Source organism: Notechis scutatus, chromosome 3 (assembly GCF_049901735.1).
Source record: "Notechis scutatus isolate UNSWTSFEM ecotype Mainland chromosome 3, rNotScu1.2, whole genome shotgun sequence".
In the NCBI taxonomy this organism is placed as follows: Eukaryota; Metazoa; Chordata; class Lepidosauria; order Squamata; family Elapidae; genus Notechis; species Notechis scutatus.
Genome location: NC_142011.1, coordinates 30,242,029 through 30,261,264, shown reverse-complemented (window position 1 = coordinate 30,261,264; position 19,236 = coordinate 30,242,029).

Below are 19,236 nucleotides of genomic sequence, written 5' to 3'. Positions count from 1 at the left end.
TTATAGATATTGGAAGGGGCAATGGATATAAGGGACCTCAGCAGCGCAAATGCAAAAATATTAAAAGTTGGCCACAAGAAGTTGGGTGACTTTGAAGCAGAGATGGTATTCAGCAGATTCTGACCAGTTCTGGAGATCCGGTAGCAGAAATTTTGAGTAGTTGGAGAACCGGCAAATACCACCTGTGACTGGCCTCACCCCCATCTATTCTCTGCCTCCTGAGTCCCAGCTGATCGGCTGGGTCTTCCTTTGTTGCCCTGCATAGGAGAACAGAGCTGCAAAGCAGGTTAGTGAAGTAGGGAGAGAATGGGATTTTGCAGTAACCTTCCCCTAGAGTGGGGTGAGAATGGAGATTTTATAGTATCCTTCCCCTGCCATGCCCACCAATCCATGCCCACCAATCCATGCGCACAGAACCGGTAGTAAAAAATTTTGAATCCCACCACTGCTTTGAAGGATAAGAAAGTAGGCAACTATTTGTTGACGGCAGAGAGCTTTCCTTATGCCTAATATTGACAAATTGAAGGCAGTTGACAGTTACAGTCCTGTTTGTGCCAGTGAATGGTCACACAATACTATTAAGCACCTGGCAGGTCACAATTCATGTTTTGTTGATTCATTTTCTTATCTGTATCGGTCCCAAGTTCTACAGTTGGTTATGTTTGCATTTTTCATCCATTTTCAAGAACTCTAGTTACATTTTTTTGTGGAAGAAACACACTGCCAAATGCCTTGTTGCTCTTTTATATTTGGTTGATATATATTTTCCATTTAATTATTTACATTATGAGAGACAGCCATTCTTCACAGTACCCAAGTAACATTTATGCAAACCTCCAGCTGAATCTGTGTTTATTGGCCCCTTATCATTTACAGAGTATCCACTCCAGCTCTGTTTTATGCTTGTCTTTCCCCAGGCATAGTGAGGGTTCTGGGCCATTATACTCAGAAGTTATAAAATATGGATCTCACCATCATGAATATTAGATCTCAATTTATTGCCTTGTAGAGCAGTTTAGATTGTATAAAACAATGTTTAATCACAGCTAACAGTGAGGAACATGAAAATGTTCACAGTAAGTGGGAAAGGGTAAGTCAATCAGTAACAATAAGGTTTATAGCAAAGTTATATAGCCCAGAATTCTTATTACAGCCTTTGGTTTTCCCTTCTGTTGTGCTGACAAACAACTGACAGTCCTACAGGAAAGTGATATATTGTCTAATTCAAGGTGGGTCACTTAGTGTATATGTATAACAATGAGTCCACAATGTTCCAATTTATAAGCTACCAGACTACCTGCCCATATGGCTTCAATGTTTAAAATATATTTTTTAGTTAAAAAGAGGAGGTTGTAAGTGACAAAACCAAGTACCAATTTCTAGCTTCCTCTAAATATGAGTGGTAGATGGTTGCAATCAAATGCTAAGACTGGAAACAAAAACATTAGAATTAAGAAATCAGACACTTTAAATACTCACCAAACATAACACATTTTGAGCCTTCAAAAGAGAACTAGTTTTGTTTCTTTCTGTGGCAAATTAAAAATGTCTTCTGGAAACATTTGCAAAAACTGTTTTCTGTGCAAAGTGGTTCTAACTGCCATTCACGCCTTTTGTTCTAACAGTGCCAGGGGATGATGCCTGTTATAATAACAGCTGGGCTACATCTGCTGGAGGCTCAGCAGTTGCATGAAAGAAGATTGTATTGTATAAATCACTCATAGGACCAGTTCCCAATGTGGTATGACAGCATCAAACTGATGAAAACATGGTGCAAATTGGCCTACTATCAGAAGAAAGTCTGTTCCTATCCAACTATTCACAGTCTGAAAATGTAATTTCTAATTTATTTGCACAAATATTGTTCTGTGAAATATTCATTTAGAGAGCAATTTTATGGATCAGGGGAAAAAAGAAGTTGGGGAAAGACAGTTGTGAAACACCCTGTCACACCTGCCCTGACTTGGGTTCTTAGGAAAGAAAGACCCTCGATTCCATTTCTGCAATAGGTATACTTTTATTAAAAGCCAAGTGCTTACAATACAGCCAAGCCAGAATTAAAAGTCTGTGCACAAAGATTCCCTGGTCAATTTCCCCCCTCCTGTTCCTCCCCCCTGTTATCTCCCTATTGTCTAGTTACATTCAAAGGAATTGTTTTGGTAAGTCTTGCATCAGGGGGTGAGATGTGAGCAATTGCATTTTCCCTCCCAGGCCTCTAGCCTTGGGACAATAAGCCAATCTTGGGAAGGCACAAGGAGTAGTTTCAGTTTTCCTCTTCCCAGTAGCTCCTTCCCTCCATGGTTTATGGCAGGTGGACATCTAGCAAACTGAGGCTGAAGCTCAGGATGGAAGTTTTGACACTCTCTTTCTCATACAACCCTACACACACTTGATTCAAATAGATGTGAAAGTCACTTTGCCATTTCCAAAATTGCTCACTTTTTTTCTTCCTCTTCTACTGAGATATTCATAATTCCAATTATGAGTATCTCAGTAGATACCCTGCAACTTTATCAAAAAATGTCTGACCACTCAATCAACACAAGCTGTGAAAAGGGTAACACTGCCATGTTATCAAAAATATCTCAGAAACCATCAACAGTCTCTTACAACCACAGGGTACCACCACCACAAAAAATTAAAGGCAACTAAAACAGCCAAAAACAAAAGACCCAGTATTCCCAGAACAAGAAAAAACAAAAGTCATCTACAACATACAGTGTAAGGACTGTAACAGCCAAAATGTAGAAGCAGAAGGCTAGCAGAGTACATATATGAACATCAAGTAGCCGTCAGAAGACATGATGAAAACTCCTTATTTCAGAACACATGGACAGTTTTAATTTGGAAACTGTGAGCATCCTAAACAAAAAACAAGGATGCAGGATTGCCCAATAGGTTTGTGTGTGTGTGTGTGTGTGTGTGTCTGTCTGTCTGTCTGTCTGTCTGTCTGTCTCTCTGTCTCTCTGTCTCTCTGTCTCTCTGTGTGTATGCATTATATATCAGATATAATTTAATCAAGATAGGAATTGTTTCTTTGCTTTATAATATTGTTTAAAGTAGTGTAACTACTTGAAGCATTTGAAACCATAATCTATTCTTTCATTACCTATAGGCTTTCTATTTGAAGTTAGAGATCTGTGGCTGATTTTTATGAGATTTAAGGAACTCTCTCCTTGACAATAAATCAGTTGTAAACATTTCTATTGAATGTGAAAATCTTTCCATCTTCTCTACCTTTCTCTTTTCATAGCTAGGTAGGTTTATTGTTAATTACATCTGGAAATCTGGAATGTATAAATATTTGGTAAGAATCTCAGGCTCCAGGCTGACATTTTATCACATCAAGCAGGGAAGGGATATTCTTTGAATTAAAAAAAAAAAAAAAAAAACCAAGCCTTCCTTTTCATGTAATTTTTTTTCCTCAGGTTGATATGGAAAGGTCACTGTAACTTGGAATTCCCTCAAAGAAATGCTGTAAAAAAAAACCTCCTCTGCGGGATTTGAAAAGCAAGAAATAATGACATTTGATAATAACCATTTATTTAGACATGGTTATCAGTATTTGCCTAGATTTCTTGTTGCTTTTTATCATATCTTGAATTTTCTGTTTTCAAGAGTTTGGGGAAAAGGAATAAATAGAAAGGAACATATTCTTTCAACTATTTCAAATGGATTGGTGGGGAAAGATATTTTTTACCATTCATAGCTTCAAAGCTTTGCCAAATTTTTATGTCAGAAGTGGCAGTTCACATGACCACATTTCTTATCAGCAGAGCACAGAGATTTCAGTAGGTCTTCAGAAATTGTGGCTTCTGGTGAGAATTTATGGCGGATGTCATGTCTCTCAATGGGAGAGCATTGTAGCACAGATCAGTATCCAAATGGTGAATTCTGATTAGCACAGTCTTTCTAGATAAAGGAGAAATTGTGAGATTGCCTATTGTGGCCCACCAGCAGTCAGTGTAGCTGGCGGGAGACTTGGACAGTGAGGAGGTTGGAGAGGAACTTGGGCCAGTCCTGGAGTTTGGGGAAGGCTCTGATGGGTGCTCTGCATTGGAGGCAGAGATGGGGCCAGGGCCATCTGACATTTATCAGATGCCTTCGAAGTCAGAGATAAGTGGGGAAGAAGAACAGCTGGAGCCTGTTCCAGATGTGCATATGTGCAAGCTGTCAGGAGAAGGGAACAACTAAGGAACAGGGGTCAACTCAGAAGAAAAGGCATAAGTGAACGCTGAATGGCCCCAACTCAGAAGAAAAGGCATAAGTGAACGCTGAATGGCCCCTCCCGTAGAGAATAAATAGAAGCAAAAGAGGAGAGGTGTTTGCAGGGGACAATTAGTTTGCTTATTATTGTGAAGATTTGCTTATCTGAGTTCATGCCCCACAGAGACTCCATGCCAAGTATTTCTTTTTACAATGTTGTGACTGGAAGCTTTTGGCCTGGCAACTATTCAAGGACTGATGAGGTCTGTTCTTGCACTTAAACCTGCGAAGGATTATTGCCGGGACTTTTCTGGGTGTGAATGCCAGGAATTCACATTAACCAAATAAAGGTAAAGGTTCCCCTTGCACACATGTGGTAGTCATTTCCAACTCTAGGGGGTGGTGCTCATGTTCGTTACAAAGCCAAAGAGCCAGCACTGTCTGAAGAATTCTCCATGGTCATGTGGCCAGCATGACTAAACACCAAAGGCGCACGGAATGCTGTTACCTTCGCACCAAAGTGGTCCCTACTTTTCTACTTGCATTTTTACATGCTTTCAAACTGCTAGATTGGCAGAAGCTGGGACCAGTAACGGAAGCTCACTCTGTTACCCAGTGCTAGGGATTCAAACCGCCAAACTGCCGACCTTTCTGATCGACAAGTTCAGCATTTTAGCCACTGAGCCATCACACCCTTCTATTAACCAAATAAAAAAGTTTTTTTTTCAGGACAATGAGTTTGTTTCATGATTCTGTTCAGCCTGGGTCAGCACATTGCCCATTTGCACTCTGGACAGCTCCTCTTCCTGAATAGAGCAGGAACTAAGGTTTTAATGGTTGATTTGTGAGTTGAATAGCTGGAATTTCAATCAAGCTTACAGTTATAATGCAGCCTATATGGCCACAAGGCTCACATAAGCCTCATTTCCTAAACTTTTCAGATGAAATTAATTTATAGTTAAAAACAGATTGTTGAATGGCAAGATACAAGAATTTGCATTTGGTGAGTTGACTTTCTTTCTGAATTACAAAGGAAAAAAGAGGCATGGAAGAGTTAAAGACTCAAGAACTTGGGGCAAAAAGCCTAATAATGAGTGGTTATAAGAAAGTTTAAAATGGATACTTACTTTGAAAGATTATTTTTGCGAAAGTGCCCTTGAAAAAATTGGAATTGTAACTAAGATACTTTTAATTTTGGCTATAATCATGAGGAAAGCAGCAAAAACAGCAGAAGGGAGGAGACACTCCCTAGAGCAATCGGCAGAGAGAGGAATTATCACAGATTTACTTTAGAAAATGTTTGAGGAATGAGACAATAAGTTAGCTAAATCACTTAATACTAAATTGATAGCTTTTGGAAAAAAGATTTGTAAACATGAAAGAGGGAAGAAGGTAGTAAGGAGATGGAAAGCTCTGTAATACCTGGAGATTTAAAACAAATGAATGACAAAGTGGACATTCTAGAGAGTAAGACAGAAATTATAGGCAGGGAGTTGGAAAAAGAATTGGATATTTTATCTCTAATTGAAATGAAGAGAAGAAGAATGTTGTTTGAGATTTAAAGCACAAAGATGGAAATATCTGGCATTATGCACAACAGAGGAATGATTAGCGAAAATAATGGAACTTGCTCAGACTTCTTTGATCAGAGGAAAACAATATTTATATTTGTTGCTGAGTGGAAACTCATTATGGACTTTTGTCATAAAACAGGTAAAATGAACTTAAGATTTATAGTTTTGATGATCTGACAGGCACTGTCATGCCCCTCTCGGAATCTGATTCCAAGGTGGAGGCCTGACAGGGAGTGGGAGTGTGGCTCCATTGGCTGTGGAAGAAACTGGGGAAGGGCATAGTCTGGCTGGGCAGAGCAGGGGAGAGGTAGAGCAAGGCAGAGGGAATCCAAAGGAAGATCCAGGCCCACCCCCTCTTCATCCTAGGACAGGCAGGGAGGAATGGAGAAGGGAGCAACATGAGTTGCATGGCTTATGGGGGAGGAAAGGGCCCTGATTCCCTTCATTAGCTGCAGCTGGGAACACAGTGTTTAAAAAGGGAGTTTGCTCACAGCAACTTGATGAAAACAAATCATGTATTATCTTGTTTTGTCGAGGCTTATCTGGGTTCCTGGCATCTTCCCAACTGTATGTGTTTTTTTGGCCTTTGAAGTCTGTAATTCTTTATCCTGCCCTGTTCAGTTAATTGCTGCAGCGTGGTTTGTGTGGATTTTTACTTACAGTTTATATGTACTTTGTTTTCAGACTGAATTTCCTCCACTTGAAGACTGCTCTTGGGAGAATTTTTTCTCCAGCCGAAGATAACGGGACACTGGGGGCAAAGTTGGAAGTATTAAAGGGACTTTTCTTATTTATGTGACTGTGTTGCTTTTGTGCCACGCCCTGGGCCATCACAGGCAGATTATAGAAAGAAGAGAGTCATCTTACCTTTGAATAAGAGATAAATGTATAATTGTACTTATAACTTCTGTAAAAAAGATCAGAAGCCATTTCTTTGTATCTTTTTGTTCTTTTCTATTTTTCTATTATTTTGTTCCCTTGCACTTTTAGCCTTCTTTGATTTCTTTCTTTTCCTTTTGTTCTTCTTAGTTTACATTAGTTTACATTAGTTTGCATTTGTTTTTAATATTCCTTCTAAAGGAGGGAGGGAGGGAGGGAGGGAGGGAGAGAGAGAGAGAGAGGGAGAGAGAGAGAGAGAAGGTTAAATATGGATTACAGGTAGACCTTGATTTGCAACTGTTCATTTGCTGACTGTTCAAAGTTATAACAGAATTGAAAAAAGTAACTTGGCCATTGCAGCATTCCAATGGTCATATGATCAAAATTTGGATGCTTGGAAACTGATTCATATTTATGATCATTGCAATGTCCCCGGGTCATATGATCACCTTTTATGACCTTCTGACAAACAAAGTCAATGGGGAAGCCAGATTCACTTAACAACCATCTTACTAACTTAACAACTGAAGTGAATTCACTTAACAAGTGAATTCACTTAACAACGGTGGCAAGAAAGGTTGTAAAATGGGGCAAAATTCACTTAAGAGATGTCTCACTTAACAACATAAATTTTGGGCTCAATTATAGCCATAAGTCAAGGGCTAACTATATTCTCTTTTTGATGTTCATATATCTAATTTGCCCTGACACAAAATAAATGCATCACAGATATACATTCTGAGGATTATTCTGAGGATTATTCAAAGCTCAGAAAAAGAGCAAAGGTGAGAAAAGTCAGAACTCAAATAACTAAGAAAACTTGAAAGGTGAAATGGACAAGGATCAGACACACAAAGGGATCATATGCATATTCTGATGCCTTCTGAACCACAGATTCTTGTGCTTTCTGATCGCATGCAATATTTAACAATTATACTTGCTCTTTTTTTCTTCCTAAGTATCTCCTAGAGGAGATATCACACATCAGTGAGAGATGAGGTTGGGCATGTTTGCCCTTCTACCAGAAGTTAAAGTGAACTACATAAAGTGTCACCCAATAGAAGCTATGAAAGCAAAGATTAGTGAGCTGAAGTCCAGAGTACCATCTCTCAAGATGAAGACCTCACAACTGAAGCCCTGTCACAAGTTCCCAGTCAAAATTATGCAGTACCAAATCATCAAAGATAAGAAAAGAAAGTTGATGATTGTAGGTGACTCCCTCTTGAACAGCACAGAAGCTCCCCTTTGTCCTCTAGCTTTTTCATCTTAACATTTATGCTGATCTGAAATCTGATATGTGACAGGAAGATTGACAGAGTTTATCACAGACCTTTTCTCCTCATCCTTGTGAGCAGAAATGATACTATGTGGCATGACCTCCAACATATCAAGGGTAATTTCATGGCTTTGAGGAGGAAGGTAAAGGGGTTTTGGTTCAGGTAGTGCTTCCCATCTAACAGAATATTTCAGCAAAGGGAAATGAAACATTTTCAAGTGAACTCCTGTTTGCAAAAGTGGTGCAGGTAGTTTTTCAGAAGAAGTATAAATTTCAAGGACAAGGAGAGGGAACGGCTTTACAGAGATGGAATTGAACTTATTAAAAGAAAGAAGATACATTTGATGATGGCTGGTTAACTTTGGCAGGAGTGCTTAAACAGGGGTGGGATTCAACCGGCGTTACTACCAGTTCATTGATTACGTTTTGCGTGCACATGTGCGCTTTGCGCACACACGCACGTGTAGAAAATCTTAAGCTGTGCCGCCCAGGTGCGCAGCGTTTGAAAAGCCTCTTTTTTCCTGCTTTTTAAACCTCAGCTGTGCTGCGCAAAGCAGCTGATATTGAAAAAGCAGGAAATAAAGGACAGGTAAGAGCCCAGGTGGGTTCAAACAGCAGCAAACACAGAACCGGTTCTGTGTTTGCTGCTCTTCAGAGCTACCAGTTCTATAGAGCTGGACAGAACCAGTAGCATCCCACCCAGAATGCAACAGAGGAGGGATAGGAATTTAATACCTTTGGTGAGCTATAAATTGGCAAGTAATGGGTTAAACACAACAGCAAAACAAATTTTGTTGGAAATTACTAACTTAACAAAGAAAATACAAAAATAAAAATAAAAGAGAGACTGAAAATTGGAAAGAACACATTATTTAAAATTCTTCTACACCATCATAGACTAATCTGGACTAATGCAAAGTAAACTGCATGTCAAGAAGCTAAAAAGCCTGACTAAAAAGGAGGAGTTGATGGAAAATTAAAATGATGAGAATATGCATTGCTAGTGTTCTTGAGTTTAACGAATAGGTTGGCAAACAGCAAATGAATTCTCACACCCATTCCAGTCAAATACAAATCATGGATTTTTTTAAAAAGCCAATTTAAGTAAACTAAGGAAATTTGTAAGAAGGATGGCAGGAGAAAAGGACATTAAAAGAAAAGATATTGAAATTGAGTAGGTATTCTCATAGAGAAGAGGTCTCCAAATTTGGCAGCTTTAAGACTTGTGGACTTCAATTCCCAGAATTCTCCAGCCAGCATAGAGAATTCTGGGAGTTGAAGTTCACAAGTCTTAAAGTTGCCAAGTTTGGGGACCCCTGTAGTAGAGTGTCAAGTTTCCAACTGATGAACCCAACCAAGTCAGCACTCTAAGGCCATCAGATTTCTCAAAAAACTGTTTTATTGAGTACATGATTTTGGCATGCATGAAAGCAAAACCAACTCTAACCATTTCCCATGGTTTTAGTATAATTAAAGAATAGATATTCTCCTCCCTCCTTCTCACAGGTCACATTGTCCAGTTAGATGTTCTGATGTCTTTCCAGAAACACTCTGGCCAGCACCTGTTGATATGACCTTGGTTCCCATGCGACGATCTGTTGTTATTTTCTGGTCTAACATTCCAAGCCTCTTCCCTCCTGCCCATACTGTGTGGCAAGCTGAGAAGGGAAAATCTAGCTATGGCAGCCTAGATCAGTTTCAAAGTTGACATAGAGGGTATTAATAATTAATAATAAACAACATTGCTTGAAGTTTTAAACAATAACAGTAAGGAAGAAAGCAAAGATATATCTAAAGAAGCCAATGTGGTTGAAAGAGCATCAAGCAAAGAAGTTAAGACTAAAAAAGAATATTAACTGGAATCAGAAGGAAAGGATACTGAGGAAGTCTACAAAGCTTCAGCTGCATGAAAGAATGAGATCAGGAAGGCCAAAATGAGCTAAGGCTATCAAGAGTGGTACGACTGAGGGAGGTGGATTTCTTCAAATACATCAATGGCATAAGGAAGAATAGAATAGAATACTTTATTGGCCAAGTGTGATTGGACACACAAGGAATTTGTCTTGGTGTAAATACTCTCAGTATAAAGAAAAGATACATTTGTTAAGAATCAAGAATCTTAACGTACAACACTTAATGATAGTCATAGGGTATAATCAACAATCAAATCGTACTAGGAAACAGTCAATATAAATCGTAAGGATACAAGTGACAAAGTTACAGTCCTACAATCACAAGTGGAAGGGGATGGGTGATAAGGAGTGATGAGAAGATTAACAGTAATAGTAGTGCACACTTTGTAAATAGTTGAACAGTGTTGAAGGAATTATTTGTTTAGCAGAGTGATGGCTTTCAGAAAAAAAACTGTTCTTGTGTCTAGTTGTTCTGGTGCGCAGTGCTCTATAGCATCATTTTGAGGGAAGGAGTTGAAACAGTTTATGTCCGGGATGTGAGGGGTCTGTAAATATTTTCACAGCCCTCTTTTTGACTCGTGCAGTATACAGGTCCTCGATTGAAGGCAGGTTGGTAGTAATTGTTTTTTCTGCAGTCCTAATTATCCTCTGAAGTCTGTGTCTGTCCTGTTGGGTTGCAGAACCAAACCAGACAGTTATAGAGGTGCGGATGATAGACTCAATAATTCCTCTGTAGAACTGTATCAGCAGCTCTTGAGCAGAATGACCTTTCTGAGTTGGCACACAAAGAACATTCTTTGTTGTGCTTTTTTGATTATGTTTTTGATGTTAGGTGTCCATTTTAGGTTATGTGATATAGTAGAACCTAGAAATTAGAAATTAGTAGGTAAAAATGAGCAATAAGCTCAGTGCTTATACTGCTTAAGAAAACAAGTCTTAACAGATGACCAAAAAAAGAAAAAAGAAAAGCAGAGAAACTCCATTCTCCATTTTGCTGTTATCTCTGCATTTAAGGAAATGGTGATCTGAGTAGCAGAGATTAAGAACAAAAAGGAAGCTTCAGGGCAAAAAGGATTAGTTAAAGGAACTTCTGGTTTATGTGAATACCATCAAACTCCTAGGCTCTCATGACATGTATTTTGGAATACTGAAGAAACTGATTGAACAGCTTTCAGGATTTCTGTCAATTATTTTTGAGGAATGCTAAAAAACCCAGAAGCCATAGAATTGAACAATAGCAAATAAACTCTCTTCAAGAAAGAAGAAAGAAGAGAATCCCAGTACATTAGTACCTGGGGCAATGTTTGAGCAGATTATAAAGCAAGTCATTTGGAAGCATCTTAAAAACAATGCCATGATTATTAGGACTCAGGATTAGTTTTGTCAAAATTAGGTCATGTTGGATAAGGCTCATCATTTCTTTGGCAACAACATTACTGAATAGAGGGAATCTTGTTATTGTTCTTTTGGTACTGCTAGTCAATCTTGTAGAGAGTAAGGGAGCAGACCAGACAAAAATATGAAATAAATGTTACCTAGGAAAAGAGGGGGGGCATTCCTTAAATCTTGAGGAACAACATATTATTCAGATGTGACTTGGGCAAAAGTCTCCTGATTAAGAAGGAGATGAGAGAGAGTACAATCAAACTTGCCAGATTTTGCCAATCATAGCCAATCTAAGTAAAGTGTAGTTTTACTGTGGAGTTGATTTCCTATGATCTGTATAGAGCAGCTGACAATCTGGACACTTGGTGACTATACAGACAAGTCCATGCAATTTTCTTGGCTACATTTTCAGAAGTGGGTTGTCATTACCTTCTTTTGAGATGTTTATCAACTTTCTAATTCAAGTATCTCTGAGAATGTCTAGTCCAAAATTGTTAAAATGTGGTTAGAATGGAATCACAATGTTGGCTGGCTGGTTGTAGTCAGAGGGTCTGCACTCTTAACTGCATTTGATTGGAGAATCATCTCAATATCTGGTATTCAGATATATAAAGAGCTTTCATAGGGAAATTGGTGCTAAAGAAGCCTGAATTGGTGCTAAAGAAGCCTGAATCAGAAATAACAGGTAAAAGTTGCAGCTATTAGATTTCCCTTAAATATAACAACATTTTATTTGCTGATGGTAAGATTGGCTTTCCTGCAAACTGCAGAGATTTAAACTAGTTTGTTCTATGATCCTTTCTAATTTCGCCTTTTTATGACTCTAGAATATAGAAAATGATTTTTCTTTGTGAGAAACACAGTCAGATGAAGAGGGAGGAACTGTGATTAAAGGCAACTTCTGAATAAAATCTCCTTCTCTGAGCCAAGGTTTTTCTTCAAAACCAACATTTACAATTCCTACATTATCTGTTGGCTGATTCAGTCTCTCAGGATTGGCACAGTCTGGATTCTTTCAATTAAGCAATGACACCTAAGCAAAGCATATCTTCTCTGTCACAGTATCCCCCCCCCCCCCGAATGAGGTTTCCCCAAAAAATCTAAATACCCCACATCTTATTGGTGTTTCAAAGGGATCTGAAGCAGTGGTGGGATTCAAAAACTTTTCCTACCATTTCTGTGGGCGTGGCTTGGTGGGCGTGGCAGGGGAAGGATACTGTAAAATCTCCATTCCTTCCTCACCCCTGGGGGAAGGATACTGCAAAATACCATTCCCTCCCCACCCCACTAACCTGCTTTCCAGCTCCATTTTCCTGTGCAGGGCAACAAAAGAAGACCCAGCCAATCAGCTGGGACTTGAGAGGCAGGGAATAGATGGGGGTGGGGCCAGTCAGAGGTGGGATTTGCCGGTTCTCTGAACTACTCAAAATTTTCACTACCAGTTCTCCAGAATTGGTCAGAACTTGCTGAATGCCACCTCTCATCTGAAGATCAGACTCTTTATCCAGGCCTTTGGTGGGGATACCTGAAGCATCCTTTTGACTTAGGCTTCTTTTTCTATTGTTTCTACCGGGTTTGTCATTTTGCCATCTTTATCTTTTTTCCCTGTTGTTTTTATTGTCATGTTTTCATGTTTTAAATCATTTGTAAACTATCCCAAATTGTTGGGAGTCAGTTATCATATAAAATTAAATTTAAATCCTAATCATTTTAATGTTGGAATGTTAAATGGGGCTCAATGTTATAAAACAATGCATTGCAAACAGTTTTTTCTTGTGTGAACATTTGAAATATTGACAAAATAATTACTCTTACATCTGAAATATGGGTTTACATTAACACTGGTCTGAGGTCATGGCAATTATACCTCTGATGAAGACAATAAAAGTGGATAGTGCAGGAAGGAAAACATAGAAAGGCATGGTGGCCTAGTAGTGAAGCCACTTGCTTCGCATTTGGAAGGTTGAGAGTTCAATCCCAAGTAATGGCAGCCATTTTTCTCCTAGAAAAATATCTGCTGTGAACTCTGCATGGCGTCCGGAAGGGCATCTGGCCAGTAAACACTCAAATCCATTCAGTTGCCCCAATTCTACCCAGAATTAAGGGATTACAGGGTCATTAAAAGGGAGTTTTTAGTGTAGGAAGGAAGACAATGGTTCTCAACTGATCAGTGACGTGAGACACAGATGTTCTTCCTTTTACCATTGGAAATACCAATTCTGTAATTAGCATTCTTATTTCCCCAGAATACTACAGAGCCCAAAATAGTATTGCAGAAGAATTCTATGTTGAGATAGACTCCCATCGGGTCTATTAAAGATGAGCAGTTGCAGCCACCTCGTCCAGCTTTTTTTCTCACACACAAGAGAAAATTAGGAAATTAAGCCTTAGTTAAATTTAATTCTTAAAAATAAAGATAAAAATCAAATTAAAAGAAGAGAATGAAGGTATAGATTCAGTCATGGTATAGATTGGTGCCAAGTCTTCAGAAAAAAAACTGTTTAATTTTTCAGTTATGCAATGGAAATATGCATGCACTATTTTCTCTGTGAAGTCATTTGTGGTAATGTTTGGATAAAAATTTATTTTTGTGTTCTTGATCCTCTTTTTTGTGCAAGTGAAGGAAAACTTGGGGTTGTTGATTATCTTGATTTTTATCTTAACCTCCCCTAGGTACTTGTAGACACATTCAAATCTGATGCACAAAATTTATATTTTAATTAATGATTTTGTGTAAGTTATTTGTTCATCTGCTTGTTTGTTTATTGCATTTGCCTATTTCTAGCTCCACAAGTCATTAGCAATTGAGAAAATAAAAGGAAATAAAAACTGGCAGGATTCAGTCAAGCTTTAATAGAACCTGCACCCTAGTCTTAAGTTGATTAATTGGAAGAAAATAGTATTGATTTTAAATGACTTTAATTTGGAGTGTATTAACTTAGAATAGTTGTTTATAAAGATGAAAGCTGTAAGAAAACAAGATTTAGAAGCCCTTAAAATATTTGAGTTAATGGGCGGATGATCTTTGTTGTCATTTGCAAACCTTCATGAGGCACTTTCAGTATCCCTGACAAGTATCCCTGACTTCTCATGCTATGCCATCGCAATGTGATGCAGTATAAAGAGATGTCATATGACTGTGCCAACTTACAGTGGCAATTCTGGTTGCTGAGCCATGGTGGCACAGTGGTTAGAATACAGTACTGCAGGCTACTTTTGCTGACTGCCAGCTGCCTGCAATTTGGCAGTCCAAATCTCATCAGGCTCAAGGTTGACTCAGCCTTCCATCCTTCCAAGGTCGATAAAATGAGGACCCAGATTGTTGGAGACAATATGCTGACTCTGTAAACTGCTTAGAGAGGGCTGTAAAGCACTGTGAAGTAGTATATAAGTCTAAGTGCTATTGCTATTTTAAAGTGAATCCCATGGTATCATTGTGTGAAGTCATGTGGTTGCTATTTGCAATCTCCTGCTAACTTCTTCATTGACTTTGTTGGAAATTAGTAGTTAAGGTTGCAAATGATGATCATGTCACTGCAAGACAGTGTAATCATAATTGTGAGCTGGCTGATAAGGCTAAAATTGCAAAAATGTGACTGTGATGCGACTGCAAACATGAGGACTTGTAATCATTTCAATACTATCCGAACTAGAAACTTTCTTATAAACACATATCTCTTGCTGTTTGTTATATTATGCCTGCCTTCTTATCTCCAGAAATGTATATTGTTCTCAGATTTTTTAATCATAACACGACAGGAAAGAAATAACATAAGCCAAAAGCTCCCACACCTCTCCCCAACCCTGTTTGGTTCTGTAAGAGAGACAATTATTTCTGGGGCTTCAATTGAGGGCAACTGAGGAAAGAATATACTTATACTGCAAAAAGTAAACAGTTCTATATGATTATGTCAGGCATTTGTAAATATGCCCATGAGTTAGCTTGGTGGATGCCCTTAACCTTACTGAATATTCTCCTGATTGTAGTAAATTTAAAAGGTCAGGGATTTTTTCAAGGAAGGCAAGCTTCATTGGCTAGAGCCCAAATGGGTGGATTTATCAATGCCTCTCTTCTTCCTTTAGGGATCATTTTCTCCCCATTCATTTTCTTGATTTTCCAGATGTTTGCATCACAGGTGGCTTCATACTTCTTTACTCCATTCTTTTCTTTGACACTTTTCTTTTTCCCTAATTGTATTATTGTTGTTCCAATGCTACAATAATTAAAGTGAGCACATTATTCCTTCATTTCTTTGTTCATCTGTGGGTCTAAAGAAAAGCTAATAGTTTAGATTCACAAAAGAAAAAAAAAACTATGTATATACTTATACCTATTATCTGTAAGCGATTGACAAATCAAAATAAATAAAAATAAAAATAAAAAAAATAAAAATAAATAAAAAAATGGGTAGCTTTTGTTTGGACTTTATAGTTATATTTATATAGGCCTACTTTAAACTTTTTTTTTTTTTAAGGGAGAGGTGGACCATTGCATCACACAGCCAGGATAAAAAGACAGTATTTTGTCTGGAACAAAACCTCAAAGAGCATCCATTGAGAGATGTAAGGATGGAATTGAATGGTGTTACAGAAAAGATGCATGGTGACCCAAAGTTGTTACAGATCTCCATGGTCTCTAGAGATGATTGATGAGTTGGCTGGAAGGAGGAAACAGAGGAAAAGAAGGAGAGATCATAACAGCTAAGCAGTCCAAGATGAAATGGCTGTACAGGGCCAGTGACCAGTGGCCAGTGAAAAGGAAAGGGTGTTTCTAGGTCAATAATTGGATTTGGGGATATTTCCAGATTAGAGCAAAGTACAGAGACTAATGACATAGAAAATCTTAAGATTACTTGGGACAGAAAATAGTATTTAAAGGTAGAATTTCAAACATGGGCATCGCTATACAGTATGTGTGGTGAGGGAAGAATGCTGGAGGTTACTATTATCTATTCCCATCCTAAAAAATGGTGAGAATTTTGTGTAGTGATAACATAGCAAGCAAAAATGTGGATCTGTCCAAAAGGTCAGATACAAACAAAATATTGAACATAAAGTTATTAAAACTTTAATGTCTTTGTTTGGTTTGAAACCTTGATTCAAGATTTTAATCAGAAATAAGTATGTATTGAATGACTCCTATGTTTACCTACTTGAAAAGATAAGAACAGGCCACTAATTTCTTAAATGTAAGGCTATTTGTCTTAACAGACACAATTCCCAGACTGCTTAGTTACCAATACAATCAGATGACTTTTTATAATATTGGAGTATAAAAAATACATTTTGAATTTCAGAATGTTTTAATTTACCTCATCTTAGCAATTTTTCCCAAACTGAAATCACTATCAAATTAATTAAGTCATGCCTTAAATTTATCATCCCATTTTTATGAGCAATGGAGGCTTACAGTGATGATTTCTTATATATTTCTTTGCAAAAAATTTTTAACAATATTCCCCTTAAATTAATTAGATGTAATGTATGTTTTGCCTCTTGGCCACTATATTATCCTTTGTATATTTTTTCTGACCATAATGAATTTCACAACAAGAAAAGAAAAAAAAACCACTTGTGCAAGAATTTTGTAGTAAAACATTAATTTTGGATCACAGGTTTATTGTATGGATTTTGCAACACAGCTCATATTACAAACATTATCTTGGAAACATTTACAAGAATAAATAAGATGGACTTGCAGTTGTAAAAAAAAAGGTTACACTTCACTGTAATGTACAGTCAAAAAATATATCTGATGTTCATTGACTTGAAATTATTTACCTTCCTTCCTTGTAAACTAGAAAGAAACTCTGAAAGCACAGTGCTGAATTTTCATATAGTGTGTGTGTTTTTGTGTGTGTTTGTATGTATTTTAAATATGTACTTTATCAAACAGCCAACATGTACAAGAGAGCTTAATCTGGTAACATTCAGCATTCAGGGAATACCTTAACCCTATGAATGAAAATAAACTCAACTCTCAAGTAACAACCCCTGACAGTTAGCACAGAGTTGGATTAAAGGAACTAACACAAATTTACTGCTAGCATGGGATGCTACAAGAACCTCATCCCCAAGTTTACAGAGGTAAAATTATTAGCCAATAATAAAATATTGGCTAAAATAATTAGCCAATAAAGAAGAATATTTGTAGCTCAGGGTTGAAACGAAGGGGTTTTGGTGTTCTCTGAACTTGGTTGTTACTAATTTACTAGCACTGGTGATGTTACCTGGACTGGGTAATGAAACGTCTGCAAGGAAACAATCAAACTCAGAGAGCACGAAAGGTCCATCCAAAAATTATAGGTCTGCAAGCACTATATCTTTGTGGGATGACATTATATTTGTGTTCCCCACATAAGTGCTTCACCCACCATATGCTCTTACATCCTTCCCTTGGCATACAGACATCTTCCTACCCCAAATGATTTATTCTGTGGATAGCCATGTCACTACAGTGTGTGGACTATAAGACCTATACAATAAACTAATATAACAAAAGTTGCCAGCTCAAACTGCTGACTATTATAACATGATTTCAGTAGAGTAGAAGGGAAAAAAGGAAAACAAATGGCCTGGAAAAATACTCTTTTGTGAAAAGTAAGAAAAAAGATTTTTGGAAAAAAGTCACCAAATTATTTTTTTCTCCCTCTTTAGCATCACTAAGTGATCCTGCATATACACATTATGCAACTGACATCATGAAGTTGTAGAAAAGAAAAATATATTTTTCTGGATGTGGCAAAATTTACAGGGTGATTATGCAATGACAACACTGAGAATCACCTTGTGGTGAGATTTCCCAGTTAATTTTTAAAAGAAAAATCAAAATCCAGTTGGATTGGTTAAAAAAAAAAGTATTCTGCAAAGGCTGACATTTCAGCAGTTCAGCCATATGAATTTTGCTTCACAGCAACTTATTTGCAAATTCTTGCTAGAAAAAAAGTAAAATGTTAGCTTTTTTCTTAGAGATGACACTATTTCATGTAGATCTACATGTCACCAAATTGAGCAAAAGAAACTTCATGACAGCAAACTCCAGTAATTTCATTCATTTCCTCAAATCACACTACCTTTCAATAGTATTTCATTTCTTCTGGTACCAGTGTGAACACTTAATTATAATGCTATTGAGATAAAACTAGAATAAATAGCACAGTAACAGCTAAAACATATCATATATTTGGACAGGCAAACAAATTAAAAAGGAATAAGATAAGGACAAGTTTTCAAACATCTTTGCTGTCTGAAAAACCTACAAATACTGACCTTTTTGTCAGATATTTCTTTATTATAGAGCAATAGTTGTTCTGGTGGCCAAGTCACAAAAAGAAATTTATTAGACTGACACCTTTCTGAACAGGTTGAAGAAAAAATATCTCTTTTGAAAAGGGCAGTCTTGGTTGCTTGCAGTGCAAAGAAATTTGAGAGAGATTTATTGTTATTATACAAACATTGAGTCTAGCTGCCATTTTATTCTCTTAAACAAATTGCCTTGGTTTTGTTGTTCTTGTTTTAATATTTTCTAGGCATTAGTCATTGCCCTCACCCAAAAAGTTGCCTACTGACTTTGTTCAAAATCTGGATCTACTTTTGTGTGCGTGTGTGCATGTGTGAAATGCTCCGTCTCAATGTAGAAAGTTATATTTTGTGTTTTATTACTGACATACTGTACAAGTGAATGAAAAAAATAGATACTTAATATGTTCCAATGTTCTGTCATTTTTAAATGATTAGATTTTGGGGACTTCTTTGTTTCCATTATGTTAAATTCCAATACTACAAGAAATATGATTTCAGGAAACATAATATGCTTCAGATCTGTTCAAAGTCTATGAACAATGAAAGAAAGCATAGACTACTAGTGTAGCTTAAAATGTGTCCCACTATACAATGCATAATATTTAATTTCATCTAGTGAGGTTTAGTTGTGGAGAAGAGTCTGAGGAAATAAAAGACTTCTCCAGCTTAAGATATTGTGCAACAATGCAGAATTATCACT